The following is a 21186-nucleotide window of genomic DNA, read 5'->3' as shown; positions in this document are numbered from 1 at the left end:
AGATTAAGACAGATCAGTGTTCACATATAGAAAGGAGATGATCTGGCAAAATTACTTTGGCATTTTAATTGGCTCTAAACTCATTAGGAGCAGAAAAGTTTCTATAAATGCCCTAGAAAGTAAATGCAAACCTAGATTTCAGTCATGAAAGTAATGACTTTAAAATCAAGTGTCCAAATTCAGAGAGTTAAGCATTTTACAGCGGATCAATCTATATCTGGAATATTGTTAATTCCAAGATATTATCCAGAAAAATTCTACAGCTGGAGACCTTATCATATGAGAGAGAGAGTTGAAAGAACTGGGCATGGTAAGCCTGAAGAAGAAAATTTTAAGTTGGGGCATGAGAATTGTTTTCAAATGCAGTATTGGAAAAGCTTTTAACATAGAAGAAAAATTTTATTTATTCTGCATCGCCTTAGTAAGTCGATTTGACTTCAGCTCAATAAAAATTAAAATAATTGAACAGTCAGGGATGTTTCCTCAAGGGAAGGAGCCAGCTGCCAGGATTGCCATATGGTCATATTTGGGGGGTGTGTATGATGTGTCTAAATTGGCAGAGAGGTGATCTTTTAACTTTATATGATTTTAATTTTTATGATGATCACGTCATCAGAAAAAAAGATAATTCCCTTTGAAAAGTGAAATTTAAAACTATGTGAGAAGGGGAGTGGTTGGAGGAGACTTGTACTTTTGTCACTCAATACTTCTGTATTTAAGTACTTTTTGACTGCCTCCTTAACCTCCCTGAGCCTGAAGACCCTCTTCTAGACAGTGGGAATAATAGCACTTTTCATGCTCGATAGTTGTGAAGATTTAATTAATGCTATGAATGAAAATTCCTGGCACAGTAGGACTTAGGTGTATGTAGTTTTCTTTTTCTTTTCTTTGGTCTTGATTTTACTGTTGGAAAGGACAGCCAAAAACTAGTGGGAAGCTGGAAACTTAGTCCTAATTTTGGACCTTAAACAGGTAGTCCTAACTTGTGATTTGGAAGTCATGTGGTATGGGGAAAGTAATACAGAAGAAAGAGAATATATGTGTGTGTGTGTGTGTGTGTCTGTATGTGTATGTATTTAGTCACTTCTGGGAGCCCTTGTAATGTCAGAGTACAGTCTTCACAGATGAGACCTATATTCATTATTTTCTTGCTTGTCTTAATGGCCAATCACTGAGCAATAAATCTGTGGGCCACATGGCCTATTCAGTTTAGCTGCAATATGGATGAAATTATGAAATCATCCATTTCACATCCCTGTTAATTGAGCTTTTATAGTAATCAAATTAGGTAGTTGTTTAATGATCCAATTAACTGTTCTACAAATTGACACTTAGATTACTTCGTAGAGCTCTTACCTAAGCTAAGTACATATACTTGAAAGTTTAAGCTAGCTTATTACAATGATACTCTCAGCTTTGACTAACTTTGAGGGAAAAAAAGTAAATGAAAGGAGACCTCAGGCAAACAAATCATCATTCAATCCAGGCCAAGAAAAAAAAAGTCTTGGCAATTCATTAGACATCACGTCTTCATTTTTAGATTCTGTATTTAAGAAGTTAATACCATTTTTTCAAAAGATTATTCTCCTACCTCGATATACTGCCACCAGGTAACAATAGCTGCTACTGTTGTTAGTTCCAATCTTTCCAAAATGAAAGATTTAAGTTCTAGAACCATTCTCAAGGATTTCTAAGCAGTAGTGTTCTTCTTGTATCTCTATGATTTAGTTTTCTGTGTATTTTTCTTTTATCTAAAAAATAAGCTCTGCTTTTGTCAAGCTTAAACAATGTTAAACCACCACTATTTTAAGGATGATAACTTAGATCTATGTGTCTGTTTTTGTGCCAATAGTACACTTACTTGATGATTACAGCTTTATAATACAGCTTGAAGTCCAGAATTGTGATGCTTCCAGCTTTGGTTTTCTTTTTCAACATTACTGTGACTATTAGGGATCTTTTCTGCTTCCATACAAATTTTAGGATTGTTTGTTCTAGCTTTGTGAAGAATGATGGTGGTATTTTGATAGGGATTACATTGAATGTATAGATTGCTTTGGGTAGTATAGATATTTTAACAATATTTGTTCTTCCAATCCATGAGTATGGAATGTTTTTCCATTTCTTTGTGTCTTCTTCAGTTTCTTTCATAAGTTTTCTATAGTTTTCAGCATATTAGGTATTTACCCAAAGGATACAAAAAATGCTAATTTGAAGAGGCACATGCACCCCAATGTTTATAGCGGCACTATCAATAATAGCCATATTATGGAAAGAGCCCATATGTCTATAGACTGATGAATGGATAAAGAAGATATATACAATGGAATACTACTTGACATTCAAAAAGAATGAAATCTTGCCATTTGCAATAATGTGGATATAACTAGAGTGTATTATGCTAAGCAAAACAATTCAGTCAGAGAAAGACAAATACCGTATGATTTCACTCATGTATGGAACTTAAGAAACAAAACAGATGAACATAGGAGAAGGAAGGAAAAATGAAAAGGGAGTGGGAGGCAAACCATAAGAGACTCTTAAATACAGAGAACAAATTGATGGGAGGTAGGTGGGGGGATGGGCTAAGTAGGTGATGGGCATTAAAATGGGCCCTTGTTGGGATGAGCACTGGGTGTTAAATGTGAGAGATGAATCACTGGGTTCTGGTCCTGAAACCAATAGTACAATGTATGTTAACTAACTTGATTTTTAAATAAATAAATTTTAAAAGAAGATGATATCTTAGAAAAAAAAAAGTATGGAGGTAAATGTTTAAGGTACAATCCATTACCTTTTTCAGTAATCCTTCACTATTCTTCCATTAGCCCACAAACTTTTTAGCTTGAAATGAGAGCACTTGCGGTCATGTTCCCTCTTTGGAATGTCTTGGTCTCAGTGTCTGGTTTTTCTCAGCAGCTAATGAAGAACTGCTTCAAGAACAGGCAACCCATTGGTCCTTTCTCTTTTCCCTTCCCCAAGACTATTACATTGATCACAGAAAAGGTTTAGTTTGCCTTTATAGTTTTGCTAGTTTGTAACCCCCTTCTTATTTTTCTTTAATGCATGCTAATAGCCAATTATAAACTAAATTCCTTTCTCAAAAATCAGCAATTGAGTTAAAAAAAAGCAACCCTTGGAGGTTATACTGGCCTTCCTCTGTAGATTTTTAGTTTAAATCTTTAGTTTAAATCTTAATATATAGTTTCTTTGCAATTTCCAGAAAACGTATTTGTATTACCAAAGATGGATTATAGTAATTACCACTAATTTCCGTAATCAAAATGGATATAATTTTCTTGGGAATGATGACTTTAATTTTTAAAATTCACTTGCCAGCATCAGTAATCTTCACACTGCTGAGGGTAGAGTTAGGGGAGAGAAAGAGGATAAAATAATGGAGATTGTTGTGGTCCCAGTTTGTATTTTCATCTACAGTTACTAATTGTTTGACAGTTACAAAAGGTTTTAGAATATGAACTCTGCAACTGTATTTTTAAGGTATTCATTAAAACCAGTTATGCAAGTCTCCTGGTGCTTGCTCTGTTGCTCAGGCACCTAAATGACCTCAATCTCCTGTGTCATGCTATTTTTGAGCAAGGAGAAATTGCTTGAGGCCAGACTTTACAAAAATGGAGAGGAAATTGTATGTATAGGAAAAAAGTCCCTATGTGTTTAACTGACCACTTTACCAGTTACAAGAAAGATTCTTCTAACTCAGTAGCTTTAGCTGTCAAAGAAGAAATAAGAAGTACAGAATAAGTCTTAGGCTAAAATAAGAAAAAATACATCTTATGCATAAAATACATTTATGTGCAAAATGGATAGTGCTTGCACAGTTTTTACATAATTTTTAAGAGATATTTAAGGGAGGCAAAAGATCAGATTAGCAAACTTTTCTTCTAGAGATCAACAGGAGAAACTTTTAAATAACACTACATACAGCTTTCATCTTCAGAAAGTAAAATTCTTTCTAATGTCCAGTGGGAATAAAATGATTTCCAAATTATTTCTCTAGAATGTGGTAAAAATATATTTTGAATAGACATTAAATAAAGGATTCCTAGTTCCAATCAAAACAAAAGAGGTATGGAATCAACATGACATGGTGGAAAGAACAATGAAAAGGGGAGGAGAAAATTTAGATTCTAGTCTAGGTTCGTCACTTTAATAGCTGTGTGGCCTTGGGAACCCTTAATTCATAAGCTACTATTTCTTCACTGGCAATGGAGGAATAAGAATGTATGGCCCACCTTCCTCACAGGGTTTTCTGATGAACATTACTTAGGAATACTGAGAAATGATCTGCCATAACAGCCACCATCAACCCCACTTGTTCCAGGAATTGCCCCAAAGAGAAGCAGAGGATTTTCCCTTCCTCTTTTTGAAATGTCTCTAAACTTCTGCTAGCCTTTTTATAGTCAGCCAAAGACTGTCAGTTTATCTGAAGACCAATTGGAAAGTCTTCTTCTACTTCCAGAATCCCCACCTTTATGGAACACTTGCCAATCAGAGATTGTCTCAGTATTTCCTGCATAATACTTAGTCTCCTTACTAAAACTTTTGAAACTCTGTTGAAACAAAAGATGGGTTTCCTTGCTACAAATCTTTATACCTTTGTTAATATTGTCTTGGACTTAATTTTTCATTGATAACATTTATGTGTTAGCATTTATAATGAATGTTAAATATAAGACTGCTGCTTCAGAATTTTAAATTTGTTGAAGGAGATAGTAAAACCTAAAACTAAAAATTTCAGGAATCAAACTTAAAGTTCATTTGGGAAAGCATACTCTAAGGAGATATCTGTTTTCATGCTTCACAATTTAGGCCTCTCAAATTTGATAATAATCACTAATTTATAAGGGCTTTATGCATACCATTTTGGTGCCAGTTTAGTGTATCTCTCGAGGCTGACTGTCTGGCTTTGATCCCTGGCTTTACCACTTATTAGCTATATGATCTGGGGCAAGTTACTCAGTGAATGCTAACATTTATGGAGCACTTACTATAGGTCAGGCACAAACATCTTATGTGAATTATGGATTATTTTACTGAATCCTCAATGAGATTAATATTATTCCCATTTTAGAAAATCTAGAAAGGTCAAGTAATTTTCCCAAGATTACACACGTAACAGTTAACACATAAACAAAACAAGAGTTGTTAATAGCATATAGGTCAATGTGTTGAAATGATTATATGAGACAAAGCTTGTAATGTGTCTAACTAACCAACACATAGGAAGTATTCAGTAAATATTCCATTGTTCTTATCGATGTTACTAGGTGAGCATAATTAACTACATTGTTAAGATAGGAAACTTCAATTGATCTTAAAAAACCAAACCAAACCAAACCAAACATAATACTAGAAAGAGTGAATTGACACATTGGTACTCTAAAATAGAGACCATTAGATTAGCCAGATAAAAATTTCATAAGCTTTTTTTTGGATGGAGAAATAAAATGCTCTTTACTTGAATCCTTGCAATTGACACAGGAGAATGTCGAGAATGTCTCTAGTGGGAGACATGTAGGGGCAGTTGTGAAACAAAGGCAATAACTAGAAGAATTATAATGGTACACTGTTGAGGGGTTGAGTTTGTGGAGTGGCATACCCACCTATGACTCATTGCTGTTCTAGATTTACTTCATTAGAGGTCAATATTTAAAACTATGAGATATGGGGAGCCTTATATCATGATTCAATATTTGAAATGCTAGTGACTTATAGATTATATAAGTTGTTTGAAGGATTGGGAAAATAGTAGTGGCCTCTAGATTATAGTCTACCATAGCAGGGCCTTGTTACATAGATTAATAGAATCATCTCAAGTAAGTTTGGCTAGTCAGTGAGGTAATATAGAAAGATCTGGGTTCCTCAAAAAACTAAAAATAGAACTACCCTACCACCCAGCAATTGCACTACTAGACATTTATCCAAGGGATACAGCTGTGCTGTTTCAAAGGGACACATGCACCCCCATGTGTATAGCAGCACTATCAACAATAGCCGAAGTATGGAAAGAGCCCAAATGTCCCTCGATGGATGAATGGATAAAGAAGATGTGCTATATATATATACAATGGAGTATTACTCAGCAATCAAAAAGAATGAAATCTTGCCATTTGTAACTATGTGGATGGAACTGGAGGGTATTACGCTAAGTGAAATTAGTCAGTCAGAGAAAGACAAAAATCATATGACTTCACTCATATGAGGACTTTAAGAGACAAAACAGATGAACATAAGGGAAGGGAAACAAAAATAATATAAAAACAGGGAGGGGGACAAAACAGAAGAGACTCATAAATATGGAGAACAAACTGAGGGTTACTGGGGGGGTTGTGGGAGGGGGGATGGGCTAAATGGGTAAGGGGCACTAAGGAATCTACTCCTGAAATCATTGTTGCACTATATGCTAACTAATTTGGATGTAAATTAAAAAAAATAAAAAATAAAATTAAAAAAAAAGAAAGATCTGGGTCACTGCTGGGAATTTAAAACCCCAGTAGAAGTGGCGCTACTTCAGAAGAGTCCTCTGAGGATGTAAACGAAAAAAGCAAGAGGGGGAAAAGGGGGCCAAGAGGGATATCAAAAACACATTGTGCTTAGTTTATCATTTTTCTTATTTCAGCCCCAGTTTTAACAGTGTTCATAAAAGAACAATGATTCCATTTACCTAATCCCAATTGATTAATTGATATAAACACTTTAAGTGCAAGGCATTGTGAAGGTAATAGGAATTTAAGACCAGGTAGGAGAGGACTAGGGTCATTTCAGGCCAATAAATGAGCTGTTTTGAGCTCATTTATTTAAATTGTACCCTGTAATAGTTGCCTAGACATTTAAACTCTGGGCCTCAGTTACTTCATATGTAAAATGAAAATTTTGAACCATATGATCTCTGGGGAATTTTGCAGCATTAAAATGTTATGATTCTCTTTGACTTACTTTTAAGGAAAAAGTATGAACCTCTTTAGTTAATAAAGAATCAAGGAAATAAGCTCTTATCTTACAAGGGTGCATCCAAATGGATATGTGCATATGTACATACTTAACCACATATATACATGTTTGGCATAGTTTGAGACATAATGTTTGGCATTATGAGGATTATCATGAAAAAATACTAGTAAAACTGGAATGAGTGACATAAGATTGAAGTGATATCCAACTTAAAAAGTATTTGCAGCATGAAAGAACATAATAACACAGATGCTTTTACAAGGAGAATCTTCTGGCTAAAGGTTAGGGGGATGTAGCAATTCATGTAAGTAAAGTTCAAATTTTATTTACTCAAAAAGTAATAGCATCCTTTGCTCTATATCCCTGTGTCCTTAAGACTATAACAAATCATCCTTGAGTTTCTTGTCCATAGTTTGAAAATGGCTTTATCCTAAGAATTTTTCATTTTGATAAGTGTTTATCTCAGAAAGATTAAGCCAGGATTCTCTAAACTCACCCTTGGGAAGTATCTTAATTTAGTTTTTCAAATTACTCAACCACTGCCAATGTTATTTTGACAACTTCTTATTCAAGAAGTCTCATGAATTTAAAAGTTTATGTATAGCCAACAGATCTATTCCTCATGAGATATGGGATCTAAGGCAGTGAGACTCCATTCTTTCTTATTAGTGGAAGTGACAAGACTTACTAGAAACTGAAACAATGGGGTCAAGCACTGAATAAAGAAAAAGGAAAAAAGCAAGGCTGGGAGACTCTCAACCCAAACTAAAACATTCATGATGTCCTATAAAGAGATGGTTGTAGTTGGAGTTTCTGAGTAACAGAACACTATTTAAGAGAAACTGCTGATGATCATAAAAAGTTATAAGCAATGACAGGAGAGCCAAGGACAGAGAAGAGAAGATGAATTCTTCTTGTCTTGTGTAAATGGAAGGCCTCAATGCTTTTCAGTATGATTTGTTTAAGCTGCTTGTGGTTATCAGTGGGATACACAAGAGAGATAGATCAAATTTCAAAAAACAATTTGAAATTTTTGATTATTTCTGCATATCCAGTAATAAAGACAATGAAGAAATAACCAAAAGTTTAAGACATTCACATGCTTATAAAATGTTTTCACTTATTCATTATTCTTACTTTAATAAGCACATAACTTGAGTATCCTTCATATTCTAATCACTGGATGAAATACAAGAAAAAAGAAAAAGGTCCTTGCCCTTAAGGTGTTTAAAATCTATTTGGAAGTAAAATATAATGCTTTTGTTTTGATTAATTCTCCATGTTGCTCTAATAAACTAACTCATGTGAAGCTTAAAAATTCAAGTAAAAGTTTTTCCTTTGAAATGCTTGCGAGAAGTTGAGAATAGCATTTCCTTTATGTAAAAACTGGCTAAAAGATAATGCAGCCTATTCTATTAGGCTATTAGAGCCAAATTTATTCATCTTCAATATGCTGTAATTTTATTCAGAACCTATTTTTATTCTGCTATATTCTTCAACCCTAAAATTCACATGGCCCAAGGGAAAAACGTCTTGGAATGTATCATCTGTTCCACTCAGTAGTTAGACTGCTGAAGTTCCAACAGCTGGAACATATTCCTGCTTTGCATCATCTCCCTTTATCCCCATGGAGCCCTTTAGACTTGTTCTTACTCCCCCTGCTGTCCTTGGGGGAAAGCTTTTAGCATCTGGTAGCTGGGACTACACGTAAGTTAGATATAGATGCTTTTCTCTGTTGTTTATGGTCAGTATTTCAGTTTTCTAGTTCAGTCTGAGCATGTAAAGCATGACAGTGGAGGTGTGTATGTTTTTCAGGCAGGTGGGAGTTCTGGCAAAGTGAGGAAGGTGGTATGAGACTAGAAACTATGTAACATTAGCTCCTTTGATAAAGATGCTTAAGCTACTTCCTTGGGAGATGAGAAAATTCTAGGGAAATGTAACCGTTGTCTTAAAAACCCTGAAAGGTTGATATTTGAATTCAAAAAAGATTTTGGTGGCTCTTGGAGTCCTAGTAACTCCTAAGGAGTGGAGGATAGTGGGAGCAACTTTTGGCTCAGCCTCAAAAAAAGAATTTTCCTATCCCTATTGAAGCAGAAGCTCAATGACTACTTGTGGTCTTTTTTTAAAAAAATTTTTTATTTTAAAAAAAAATTTAAAAAAAAAAAAAATTTTTTTAACATTTATTTATTTTTGAGAAACAGAGAGATAGCATGAGTAGGGGAGGGGTAGAGGGAGAGAAAGGAAGATACAGAATTCAAAGTAGGCTCCAGGCTCTGAGCTGTCAACACAGCCTGACATAAGGTTCAAACCCATGAAACATGAGATCATGACCTGAGCTGAAGTCGGACGCTTAACCGACTGAGCCACCTAGGTACCCCAACTGCTTGTGATCTTGTAGAGGTGAAGTAAATGGGATTAGTCAAGGTGATGGGACCTGGATGGGAGTTAGGATAAGGATGGCAAATTGGTTTAATTCCCCTGCCAACTGTGATCAACTGGTAAAGCCTGCCTGGAGTCCAATGGGCCTCTGACACTGTCCAAGCTCACGAGGAAGTGCTGTGATTGATTACAATAGATTTGCATGCCATACATTTTCTCCCTCTGAGATGTTACTTCACTATTATTTCCATTCCTTAGATTCTGTGATCATCAGTGGTACTGCTTGGTGTTACTACCAGTTCAATATACCCAGCCAGCTCTGTGCATTCAAAACACAATTTCATATCTACAGTACTTGTCTACTACTTCTTACCTTTTGTTACCCTTGAGTGGTTAAGTATATAATTGTGTTGACCTTTTTAGACTGAAAGATTATAGGAATTTTACTTCCTGCTGTAATGAAATTACAAGGAAGCATAGTGGTATATTGGAACATAATTTGACTTCTACCTTCACCATTTCACTGAGACTACATCCACCAATGGTGCCACAAATGATGTATGTGTTTCCAAAGGCATGAACACTTGACAGCTTCTTGAAATATTTTTGTCTCTTGGCTCTTACCATGCTATTTCCTTCTGCTTTTCTCCCACCTCACTACTTCTTCTTAGTATCATTTACTCTCATCCAAGGACCAAAGTAAGATCCTCTTCAAGAGATGATTAAAATGTATCTACTCTCTCATCTGCCCATTCCTATATATTTTAATTCTGTTCTTATATTGATAATTCCAAAATTTCTAAACATAGGTGAGAACTTTAATTTTCACTCTTTTTTCTAATCCCTTGCTTGAAATTACCTGTTAGAAGATTCACCTAAAACTTGCCATTCAATATGGACTCCTGATCCATCCCCTACTTTGTTTTCTTGTCCTCTTAATCATTCCATAACATAATTAGCCACCCAGGTCCTCATCCAGGAAATGTAAGGATTATTCTTGATTTTTTCCCTTCTCCCACTTCCCACCCCTCATCTATAATAGATTTATCATTATAAATATCTCAACTACATTTTGGCTGTGTCACTTCTCTCTCTCACCATTACTATCACCCTGGAGCAGACTACTCGTGTCTCTCATCTGGACCATTGCAGTAACCTCCTAATACTTGCCCCACCAAAGTTCAGTATTCACACAGTAGTAAGAGTAATCTTTCATTCATTCAACATTAACTCAACATTTAATTGAATACATGGAGGGATTATCATAGATGGAGCTCTTCAAGGCTCTTGGGGGTCATCAGGGAACAAGCAAAGTTTTCTGACTTTGTTCTAGTAGGAGAAGATACACACAAAAAACAGGAAACACAATAAATAAATGAAAAATATAATAAGCTAGTTGATGTACGTGCTGTGGAAAAACTAAAAGTAAAGCAACTTAAAGGAGTTAGGGAGTGCTGGAAAGTGATAGTACAGATTATAATATATAAAAGGAGGTCAGAATAGGTCTCATTAAGATGATCTTTTCATGAGAGAGTTAGCCAAGTGGACATGAAGGAGAAGAATGTTCTAGGCCAAAGAACAGCTAGAGTAAATGTCTTTCAAATGAGACAGTATCTTGTGTGTTTGAGAGACAGCAAGAGAACCTGTATGGCTATAACAGAGTGAGTATGTGAGGAGGAGTGTGGGAAGAGATCACAGTTAACACGACAGAGACTGTAGAGCTATGTGAGAGTATCCTACAAGGGCACTGTAAGAACTTCGACTTTTACTCTCCTTGAAAAGAGGAGTCCTTGGATAGCTTTGAGTAAAGGAGTGAAATATACTATAACTTACATTTTAAAAGGATCACTTTGGCTGCTGTTTAATAAATATTAAAGTTAAGAGTATAATGCAGAGACCAATTAGGAGGCTATTGCAGTAATCTAGGTAAGAGATGATGGATATTTAGACCAGGATGGTAATGGGAGAGGTGGTACAAATTGGTTAGATCTTGGATATATTTTGCAGATATATCCAACAAGATTTCTTGATGAATTTGGTGTGGGATATGAGAAAGATGTTTTAGGAATGACTGCAAGTTTTTAGGACTGAGCAACTGGAAAAAATGGGGTTGGCATTAAATGAGATGGAAAAAATTGAGGAGGGATAGATTTTAATGAGAAGATCAGGAGTTTTAGTCTTGGTCATGAAAACTTTAATATATTTATTAAATATTAGAGTGGATGTTGAATAGCAGTGGGATACACAATTCTGAAGTTCTAGGAGAACATTGAACTGGATGTTGTCAGTATATAGATGGCTTTTGAAGCCCAGAGTCTGGATGAAATCATCAAAGGAGGCTTGGATGTATTCCAACATTAAGAGGCTGGAGAGAAGAGGAGAACTCATAAAAAGAGACTAAGAAGAAGGGATCAGTGAAGCTAGAGTACAAAAGAAAAGATGTAGAGCTTTAAAAACCAAGGGATAACTGATGAATGGATAAATAAAATGTGATATATATATGTATATATATGTATATAAATATATATATATATATATATATATATATATATACACATATATATATATACACACACACATTTACACAGTGGAATATTAGTGATCAACAAGAATGAAATCTTGCCATTTGCAACAATGTGGATGAAATTAGAGTGTGCTATGCTAAGTGAAATAACTCAGAGAAAGACAAATATATGATTTCATTCATATGTGGAATTTAAGAAACAAAACAGATGAACTTAGGGAGAGGGGCACAAAAATATAAAAACAGAGAGAGAGGCAAACCATAAAAGACTCTTAAATACAGAGAACAAACTGAGGGTTACTGGAGGATATTGGGTGGGGGGGATACGCTAAATGGGTGATAGGCATTAAGGAGGGCACTTGGGATGAGCACTGGCTGTTGTATGTAAGTGACGGATCACTAAATTATACTCCTAAAATCGTTATAACACTATACATTAACTAATTTGGATTAAATAAAAAATAATAATAAATAAAAACAAAACAAAACCAAGGAATAAAAAGGCATCAACAAGGAGCAAGTCATTAATTGATAGATTGAATAAGATGAGGACTGGGTTTAACAATAGAGTTAAGGAGTTAAAGAAATCTGGGCAGCAGAAGTTTTCTTTGAGGATGGAGAGAAAAGATTTGTGTGGGTTTCAGAGAGAAAGGAACATCTTCTATGAAGTATTTTTTTTTTCAACGTTTATTTATTTTTGGGACAGAGAGAGACAGAGCATGAACGGGGGAGGGGCAGAGAGAGAGGGAGACACAGAATCGGAAACAGGCTCCAGGCTCCGAGCCATCAGCCCAGAGCCCGACGCGGGGCTCGAACTCCCGGACCGCGAGATCGTGACCTGGCTGAAGTCGGACGCTTAACCGACTGCGCCACCCAGGCGCCCCTTCTATGAAGTATTTTTGTCAAAAAAAAAATCAGACTTCGATCTAGCTTCTGGACCTACTAGATTTTAGAAAATGCATACAGGAGAGGAACAACATGGGCAAAATGCAGACCTTAGGAACTTAGAACAAAGGGACTGGTTTCTTTAAAAAATACATTGCCATTGGTATGGGAGGAAAGGAGAGAAGTAAAGACGTGGAATCACATAGATTAGAACAGATATAAGAATATGGTGACCAACATTTCATTTTGTCTGTGATTATCCTGCTTATTGTTAATAATGATTCCTTTTCTCTCAGATATGTCCCAGTTTGGACAATAAGTTATAAAGTCACTGTATGCAAATATAGACTTCATTTTAATCAAACAATAGACTGTAAAAGAAGTATTTATGAGATAATTTGGAAAATTGGAATACTGATGATCCATTTGGTGATATTAGAGAGTTATGGTCAGTTGTTTTAAGGTAAAATTATGTTGTGTTTATATTTTTAAAAAGAGATCTTATCTTTAGATATTTATAGATGGAGTGATATACCAGGAATTGGCTTCAGAATAATCCTGTGTGTGTTTGTGGGGGGCGGGTAGTAGTTAGTAGCACTGAGAAAACTAGAACTATATTAGGTTTATAATTATTGACACTGGGTGATGAGTATATGGGGATTTACTACACTATTCTCCTTTATTTTGGATTTGTTTAATATTTTCATAATGTTTGTTTGTTTATTTAGAGAGAATGAGAGAACACAAATGGGGGAGAGGGGCAGAGGGAGAGAGAGAGAATCTTAAGCAGGCACCGTGCCACACATGGAACATGTTGCTGGGTTCAATCTCACAACTGAGAGATCATGACCTGAGCCAAAATTAAGAGTAGGATGCTTAGCTGACTGAGCCACCCAAGTGCTGCTCATAATAAGAAGCTTAAAAAACAGATATATAGGGAAAATGGGAAGAGGGAAAATAGAAATAGTGATTAGACATCACTTTTGAGGCATCTTCTAAATTGTCGACATAGTATATCTCTCCTTTTATTTAGGTTTTCTTTAATTTCTCTTAGCAATGTTTGTGGTTTTCAGTGTAAACATCTTGCAAATGTTCTATCAGCTTCATCCTTAAGTATCATTCATATATTTTATGCTATGGTAAATGGTATTGATTTTTAATTTCATTTCTAGTATCTAGAAGAAATATACCTGATTATTGTATATTGATCATGTATTCTGGAATTTTGCTAAACTCGTTAATTAGTTATAGTAGGTGTTTTGGTAGTTTGCATACAATTGTTTACATAGATGATTTTTTAATTTTCAATCAAGTTGTCTTTTATTCATTTTTCATGCCTTTTGTACTTGTTTGGAACCTCCAGTAAAATGTTCAGTGGAAGTTGTGAGAGTAAACATTTTTGTCTTGCTCTTGTTCTTAAACAGAAAACTTTGTCTTTCACCATTAAGAATGATATTCTCTGCAGTTTTAAGTGCACTTCATTAGGTTGAGGAAATTCCTTTCTATTTCTACTTTACTGAGTGTTTTCAACATCTTATCTGCACCTATTGATATCATCATATATTTTGTTGTTTTTTTTTTTTAGTCTGTTAATATGGTAAATTATATTGATTTTTGAATGTTAAACTAACTTTGTATTATTCATTCAAATACAAATTGTCAAATGATATATTTTCTCTTTTTGTAAATATTATATGTTGGGTTTGCTTGTTAAAGTTTTATTAAGAATGTTTGCATCTGGGGCGCCTGGATGGCTCAGTTGGTTAGGCCTCTGACTTCAACTCAGGTCATGATCTCACAGTCTGTGGGTTCGAGCCCCACGTCGGGCTCTGTGCTGACAGCTCAGAGCCTGGATCCTGCTTCAGATTCTGTGTTTCCCTCTCTCTCTGCCCCTTCCCTGGTCATGCTCTCTCTCTCTCCCTCTCTCTCTCTCTCTCTCTCTCTCTCAAAAATAAATAAATACACATTAAAAAAAAGAATGTTTGCATCTATATTTTGGGGGAAAATTTAATTGATCCATAGTTTTGTTTTCTTGGAATATTCTTAGGTTGTGGTATCAGGGTAATACTGGCCCTATAAAATGAGTTGGGAAGTATTAACTGCTCTTCAAATTCTGGAAGACTTTATGTAGAATTCATACTATTTCTTCTTTTAAATATTTGGTAGAAGTTAATAGTGAAGTCCTTTAGACATGGAAAGTTTCTGAGAAGATTTTAACTACAAATCCAATATATTTAATAGATATTAGGATATTCAGATTATCTGTTTCTTCTTGTGTGAGCTTTGGTAGTTGGTGTCTTTAAAGGAATTTGCCCATCTCAGTTGTCAAATTTATTGGAATAAAGTTGTTCAAAGTATTGCCCTTTCCCTTTTTAATATCTGTAGAATTGCTTTCTCATTCCTGGTAGGTAGTTGTCTCCATACTTTCTTTCCTGATCAGTCTGACTAGAGGTTTATCCATTTTATTGATCTTCTCAAAGAATCAATTTTTGTTTTCATTGATTTTTGTATCATCTTTCTGATTTTCTTTCATTGATTTCTCCTCCGATATTTAGTATTTCTTTTTCTGCTTCCTTTGCATTTTGTTTCCTCTTTTTTATGAGATTCATAATATGAAAGGTGAGATCATTAATTTGAGACTTTTCTTCTTTCCCCATGTAAGAGTTTAGTGCTGTAAATTTTTTCTTTAGTAACTCCTTTAGCTGTATTCTATAGTTTTGGTGTATTTTAATTTTCATTCAGTGTGAAATATTTTCTAATTTCTTTTTTGCTTACTTCTTTGGTCCATGGGTGATTTAGAAATGTCGTATTTTATTTCTAAATATTAGAGTTTTCCAGAGAGGTTTCTGTTATTGGTTTTTAATTTAATTTTATTGTGGCCAGAGAACAAACTTTGTATATCTTGAATCCTTTTAAATTTGTTGAGACTAATTTTATGACTTCAGATGTGGTCTATCTTGGTAAATGTTTAGGTATACTTGAAAAGAATGTGTATTCTACTGTTATTGAGTGGTATGCTATATAAATGTTAGGTCTAGTTTATTGGTAGCATAATTCAAATCTTAAACATCATTATTGATGTTCTGATCACTTCTTCTATCTATCAAGTTGAAATTTCTTAGTATAATTGTGAATTTTCTGTTTTTCTTTGCAGTGCTATTAGATTTTCCTAAATGCATTTTTTGGGGGGTGCATAAATGTTTTCTTCTTTTTTTAAAAAAAGATTTTTTTAATGTTTTATTTATTCTTGAGAGAGAGACAGACAGACAGATTGTAAGTGGGGGAGGGGCAGAGAGAGAGGGAGACACAGAATCCAAAGCAGCCTCCAGGCTCTGAGCTGTCAGCCACAAGCTGCAAGATCATTACCTGAGCCAAAGTAAGACGCTTAACTGACTGAGCCACCCAGGTGCCCCATAAATGTTTTCTTCTTGATTAATTGACCCCTTTATATTTTGTTGTGTTTATTATTATGTGAATAATTATATTTTTAAATGAGTATTGCTGATAAAATAATATGTATCATATATATTTGTATATAATATAAATATATATTATATATGTATAAGTGTATATCATATATATTTATGTGTATACATACAAATATATTTATAGAGAGACTTATTCATAGCCACTTTTCATAACTTTCTTATTAATTCTAAGTTTTTTGATGATTTTCTGGAATTACTGGATATGTGATCATATTTTCTGCAATTAATTATACTCTTGGTACTTTTCTTTCAATTTCTTAATGTGCTTTTCAGAACTTCTAGAACACTTTTGTTTATTCAGGACTTTAATGAGACTGACTCAGTAAGTGTGATTTTGGCTGCTGAGTGGAGATATAAAATCTTTACAATATTAGGAAAGTATACTTCTAGTGCTAATTTTTATATATAGATTTTGTTTTTTTATTCTTTGTCAGCATGCCATCAGCTGATTTCAGAAGACTTTTTTTCTGTAGGTCTCAGGCTTTAATCCAGTTTTGCCCCTCAATCTCTCCTGAGTCTCCAAGTTGCTTTTAAAGTCCTTGAGCTCAGGGTATATATTTCCAAACTGGCAAAGAAATAATTGAAAAACAAGTGTTAGCTATGCTAGATACTCACTTAGAGGCACCTCCTGATTTCAAGGCAATTTAGGATCATAGGTAGAAGCTGCTTCTACCACTGAGATCCTTCCAGTTGAAACCTGTATTTTAAACTATTCAGAAATATACATTTTGTGGTGCTTCATTCACTAAAAAAAATCTCACTGACAGAGCTAAATACTGTTGTATCTGAATAAGTAACTACTCTTAAACCATGTTTGCACTGGAGAAGTTTAGTCTTATGGGAATTTCCTGGATCAGAATATACAAGGAGGGGCAGCTTTTAGTAAAGGATAAGTAAAAGTACAAGTCATAGACATAGGTTTTAACTGAGTATACCCACATGATGGGTTTTGAGCAACCTGTACTTTCCTTTTTATTTTGATGAATTCATTTTGGTGTTTTCTTCTCTGTATCTGTTTTCTTCCTTGTGTAAGCCACAGTGCTTATTATAATAATTATTTCAAGGATCTTTCAAAACAGACACTTTTTATGGTATCTGAAAAAGTGCCAGAACATTCCTATATTCATTAGAGGAAACAATTTTTCAACCTTGATCACTTAAATTGCAAAAGTTGTACCAATACTGGATCTACTTTTATTTCTTATTTTTATTTTTAAATTGATAAATTGAAATTTAATCAAAATTAAAACATTGCCTTTCAAGAGATAGTTAAGAAAGTGAAAACTCAGTTTATAGCCTGAGGAAAAATATTTGTAAGATATATATCTGATACATGACTATCATTCTAAATATACAAATAGTTTTTATAACAATAGTAAGAAAAATAACACAATTCAAAATAGTGGCATGGATCTACTTAAAAAAAATTTTTTTTAATGCTTATTTATTTTTGAGAGAGAGAGAGAGACAGAGAATGAATGGGGAAAGGACAGAGAGAGAGGGAGACACAGAACTCAAGGTGGATTCCAGACTCTGCACTGTTAACACAGAGCCCGATGTGGAGCTTGAACCCATGAACTGTGAGATCATGACCTGAGCCAAAGTTGGACGCTCAACTGACTGAGCCACCCAGGCGCCCCTGGATCTACTTGTAAGGTTGTCTCATTCATTCATCAAATATTATTGCTTTACGTAGCATTTATTAGTATCAGGAATTATTTTTGAAAATAGGAATATGAGGATGAATAAGTCATAATCCATGCCCTCAAGGTGATAATAGTCTCAAAAGGGTAATGTTTAAACAAAACAATTCACATTAATATGGTAAATGCTATGACAAGGTACTTTGAGAGTATAGAAAATGGTTATCTAAATCAGAAGTTCAGGGAAATTCATTGACAGTGGTAGTGAATATTTGTCCTCCTTCTCTTAAAATAGAATTTCAGTTATGTACATCTGTACTCAGCTATAGCCTACATTTCAGCCATTTGACTAAGTTGTAGCCAAAAGAATGTGAAGGGAAGTGATTTGTGTTACTTCTGGGTCACAGTCTCCTTCCTTCTCTGTCTCCATATGACATCCTAAAATGTGAGATTGTGAGGAGTCATCAGAAACCATAGAGAAGAGAGCAACATCCTAGAAATAATGCAACAATAAAAAGATTGGATTCCTGACAACCTTATAAATTATTAAGCAGAATAACTCTCATCCAGACTACTAATATAATAGAGAAATAAATGTTTACTTTGTTTAAACGACCCATTAATATGAGTCTGTATCATCATAGCCTTGTCTAGATACAAACCACTATGGTGAGCTTTCCTCAGCCTTCACTCTCTTAGACCTTTCAGTATACTTTGGTCATATCCTCATATTTAAAAGCTTCTTTATTGATGTCTTTGTTCTGATTGTCTTAATGCCTCTCAAATGTTTTGTCAGTCTCCTGTAAGACTCTTTTTTCCTGTTTCTCCTGCTAATGTGGAACTTCCCCAAGGGCTTTTTTTTTCTTCACCCTCTTCTAGCTTTACTCATCCCCCCATCTTAGAATTCCATAACTTTAAATAGTCCCCCTTTGAAACAGATTTCTAGAACTCTATTGCTCTCCTGAACTTCTGGCTTGTCCTATAGGCTTCAGATATAGGTTTCCAACAGACTGCAATAAACTTCCTCTTGGAAGTCTTGCTGCCATTTTATATTCAGTTTAAATTAACTTTTTTAAATCTTTATTTATTTTTGACAGAGAGAGAGAGAGAGAGAGAGAGAGAGAGAGAGAGAAAGAGAGAGACAGAGCATGAGTGAGGGAGTGTCAGAGAGAAAGGGAGACACAGAATCCAAGGCAGGCTCCAGGCTCTGAGCTGTCAGCATGGAACCCAGTGGCGGGGCTCGAGCTCATGGAGCACGAGATGATGACCTGAGCCGAAGTCGGACACTCAATCGACTGAGCCACCCAGGTGCCCCTATATTCAGTTTAAATTTAAACTCATGTTGCTCTCTAACCAAACTTCCTTCTGGAGTTTGCTATGTATGTTAACGACATCATTATCCTCCTAGTCATTTATGTTTAAACCTTAGCATTGTCTTTAGTTTCTTCTTTTACCTGTCAACTGAAATTTAAAATGGTAGACTACCTGAATGACTTCCTTTTATAGTCCTGCCTCCCACAGTTCTCTCCATAAAGACGGAGATGGTAATTTCTGTATCCAGAACGCTTTTAATTCCCATTCTCCAAAGCCTGATCAAAGTAGCTGGTTTCAGGCCTCTGTGGGAAACCTCAATCTAGGTAATTCAGGAAAAATTCTCCTGACAATTCAATTAGGTTCCTCCATGCGGTTTATGAGCCCATGGCTCTGACTCCTCTTCTTTCATATTACTGCTAATTCCTTCTTCTTGCATCTTTTTTTAATGTAATTCCTAGCTGTCTAACTTTAATGTGCACATATTCCCTTAAGTATTTGCCCATTCTTTATTTGGAGATTATCATTTATCCTCTTTTATTTGTCTGTAAACATATTGCCACCTTTCCTCCCAGTTTCTGCCATTTTCAAAGATTTTTATTATTTTATTATCAAGTAGTTGGATATTACTACTCTCAACAATTCAAGTATTGGGTGGTGTTGTTAGTTTACTGACTTAGAGCTTTTGAACCTTCTTCTCTCGTGTACAAATTTGAGTTCAACGTTTGAGGCAGAACTTGTAGCCCAACCACATATTAGCTTTTTGATTTCCTCCTCAATTACTAACACTGGTATCTTCTCTCTACTCCCATATTACATTATAAGGCCCAACAGACCTTTTGTCAAAATGACTTCCACTTATACCTCTTTATAAATATGCCCATTGTCACCATCTTGGTTTAGGCTTTCATTACTGCATCCCTTAATTCTTTGTATTGTCCTTTGGGCCTCATGTTTCCGCTTGTATCAGTTGATCCCACAGCTTACTCTTGCCAACTAGTGCCTTCATGTCACTTCCTGTTCATAAACCTCAAATGGTTTTTATTTTCTTATGTTAATGTGCAACCAAGACTCTTGTTTCTTTTTTAGCTTTTTGTTCATACCCTCTCATCTGACAGATCATCATCTCTAAGATCACTTCTTCCCCCCAAATACTTAGAAATGCTTATGTCCTTTTCAATCTAGTCAAAACCTATTTTTGAGACCCAAACACACCCATTAAGCTTTTTCAGACCATCATGACTCATAATGGTTATCCTCTGAGTGAGATTTTATGGTTATATAAGTTCTTCTCTAGCTAGGAAAATCTTGGTTTCCTCTTTTATTTATTTATTTATTCATTTATTTACTTATTTATTTTTGACTATAGCTGGCATCAATGTTACATTAGTTTCAGGTGTAAAACATAGTGATTTAACAAGTTTATACGTTATGCTTTGCTCACTGCAAGAGACTACTGTCACCATACAGCTATTACAATATCATTGACTATATTCCCTATACTGTGCCTTTTATTCCTATGACTTTCTCATTCCATGATTAGGAAAAGATAATGGGTCTTTATATCCCACCTCCCTCAGTTACCAAGTGTAGGCCACTCTGGAAAATGTGGCCTCAAACAAGGACGGCTCTTTGCAGCTGAAGTGGACCCAAAAGAAGCTGGCAGCTGGAGGCTGCCTGCTGACCACACTCCCTTTATGTCCCTGAGCAGAAAGTCTCTCCTTGAAGGGGTATCTGGTGACGAATCTCAGTGTTTAATATTTGGTTTATTTTGTTTTTCTTCATGTTTAGTCAATCAAAAGTTTATGTCGTTTACTTTCAGTTGTGTAATAATAAATATATTTTAGCTTATAGATAGCCCTGTGAGTATTACTTTGGCATCATCCCACAGGTTTCAATATATAATGATGTAATTATTTTTTCTGTATAGTTCATAATTTTCATTTAGATTTCCCCTGTAACCAAAAAACTATTTAGTGTTATG

At 34.9% G+C, this 21186-nt stretch overlaps 1 long non-coding RNA gene across 1 annotated transcript in view; it reads left to right on the top strand.

The window, feature by feature from the left end:
* Positions 1-21186, top strand: part of LOC121034034 (uncharacterized) — a 238681-nt gene that overhangs the window by 114205 nt on the left and 103290 nt on the right. The window contains exon 3 of the long non-coding RNA XR_005792256.1: positions 7199-7276. This is a non-coding gene — a long non-coding RNA (uncharacterized LOC121034034). The remainder of the gene's footprint in view (positions 1-7198; positions 7277-21186) is intronic.

This window comes from Herpailurus yagouaroundi, unplaced genomic scaffold (genome assembly GCF_014898765.1).
Source record: "Herpailurus yagouaroundi ecotype Mexico unplaced genomic scaffold, PumYag 159, whole genome shotgun sequence".
Classification (NCBI taxonomy): Eukaryota; Metazoa; Chordata; class Mammalia; order Carnivora; family Felidae; genus Herpailurus; species Herpailurus yagouaroundi.
The sequence above is the reverse complement of the archived record's forward strand: the minus strand, read 5'-3'. Positions and strand labels throughout refer to the sequence as shown.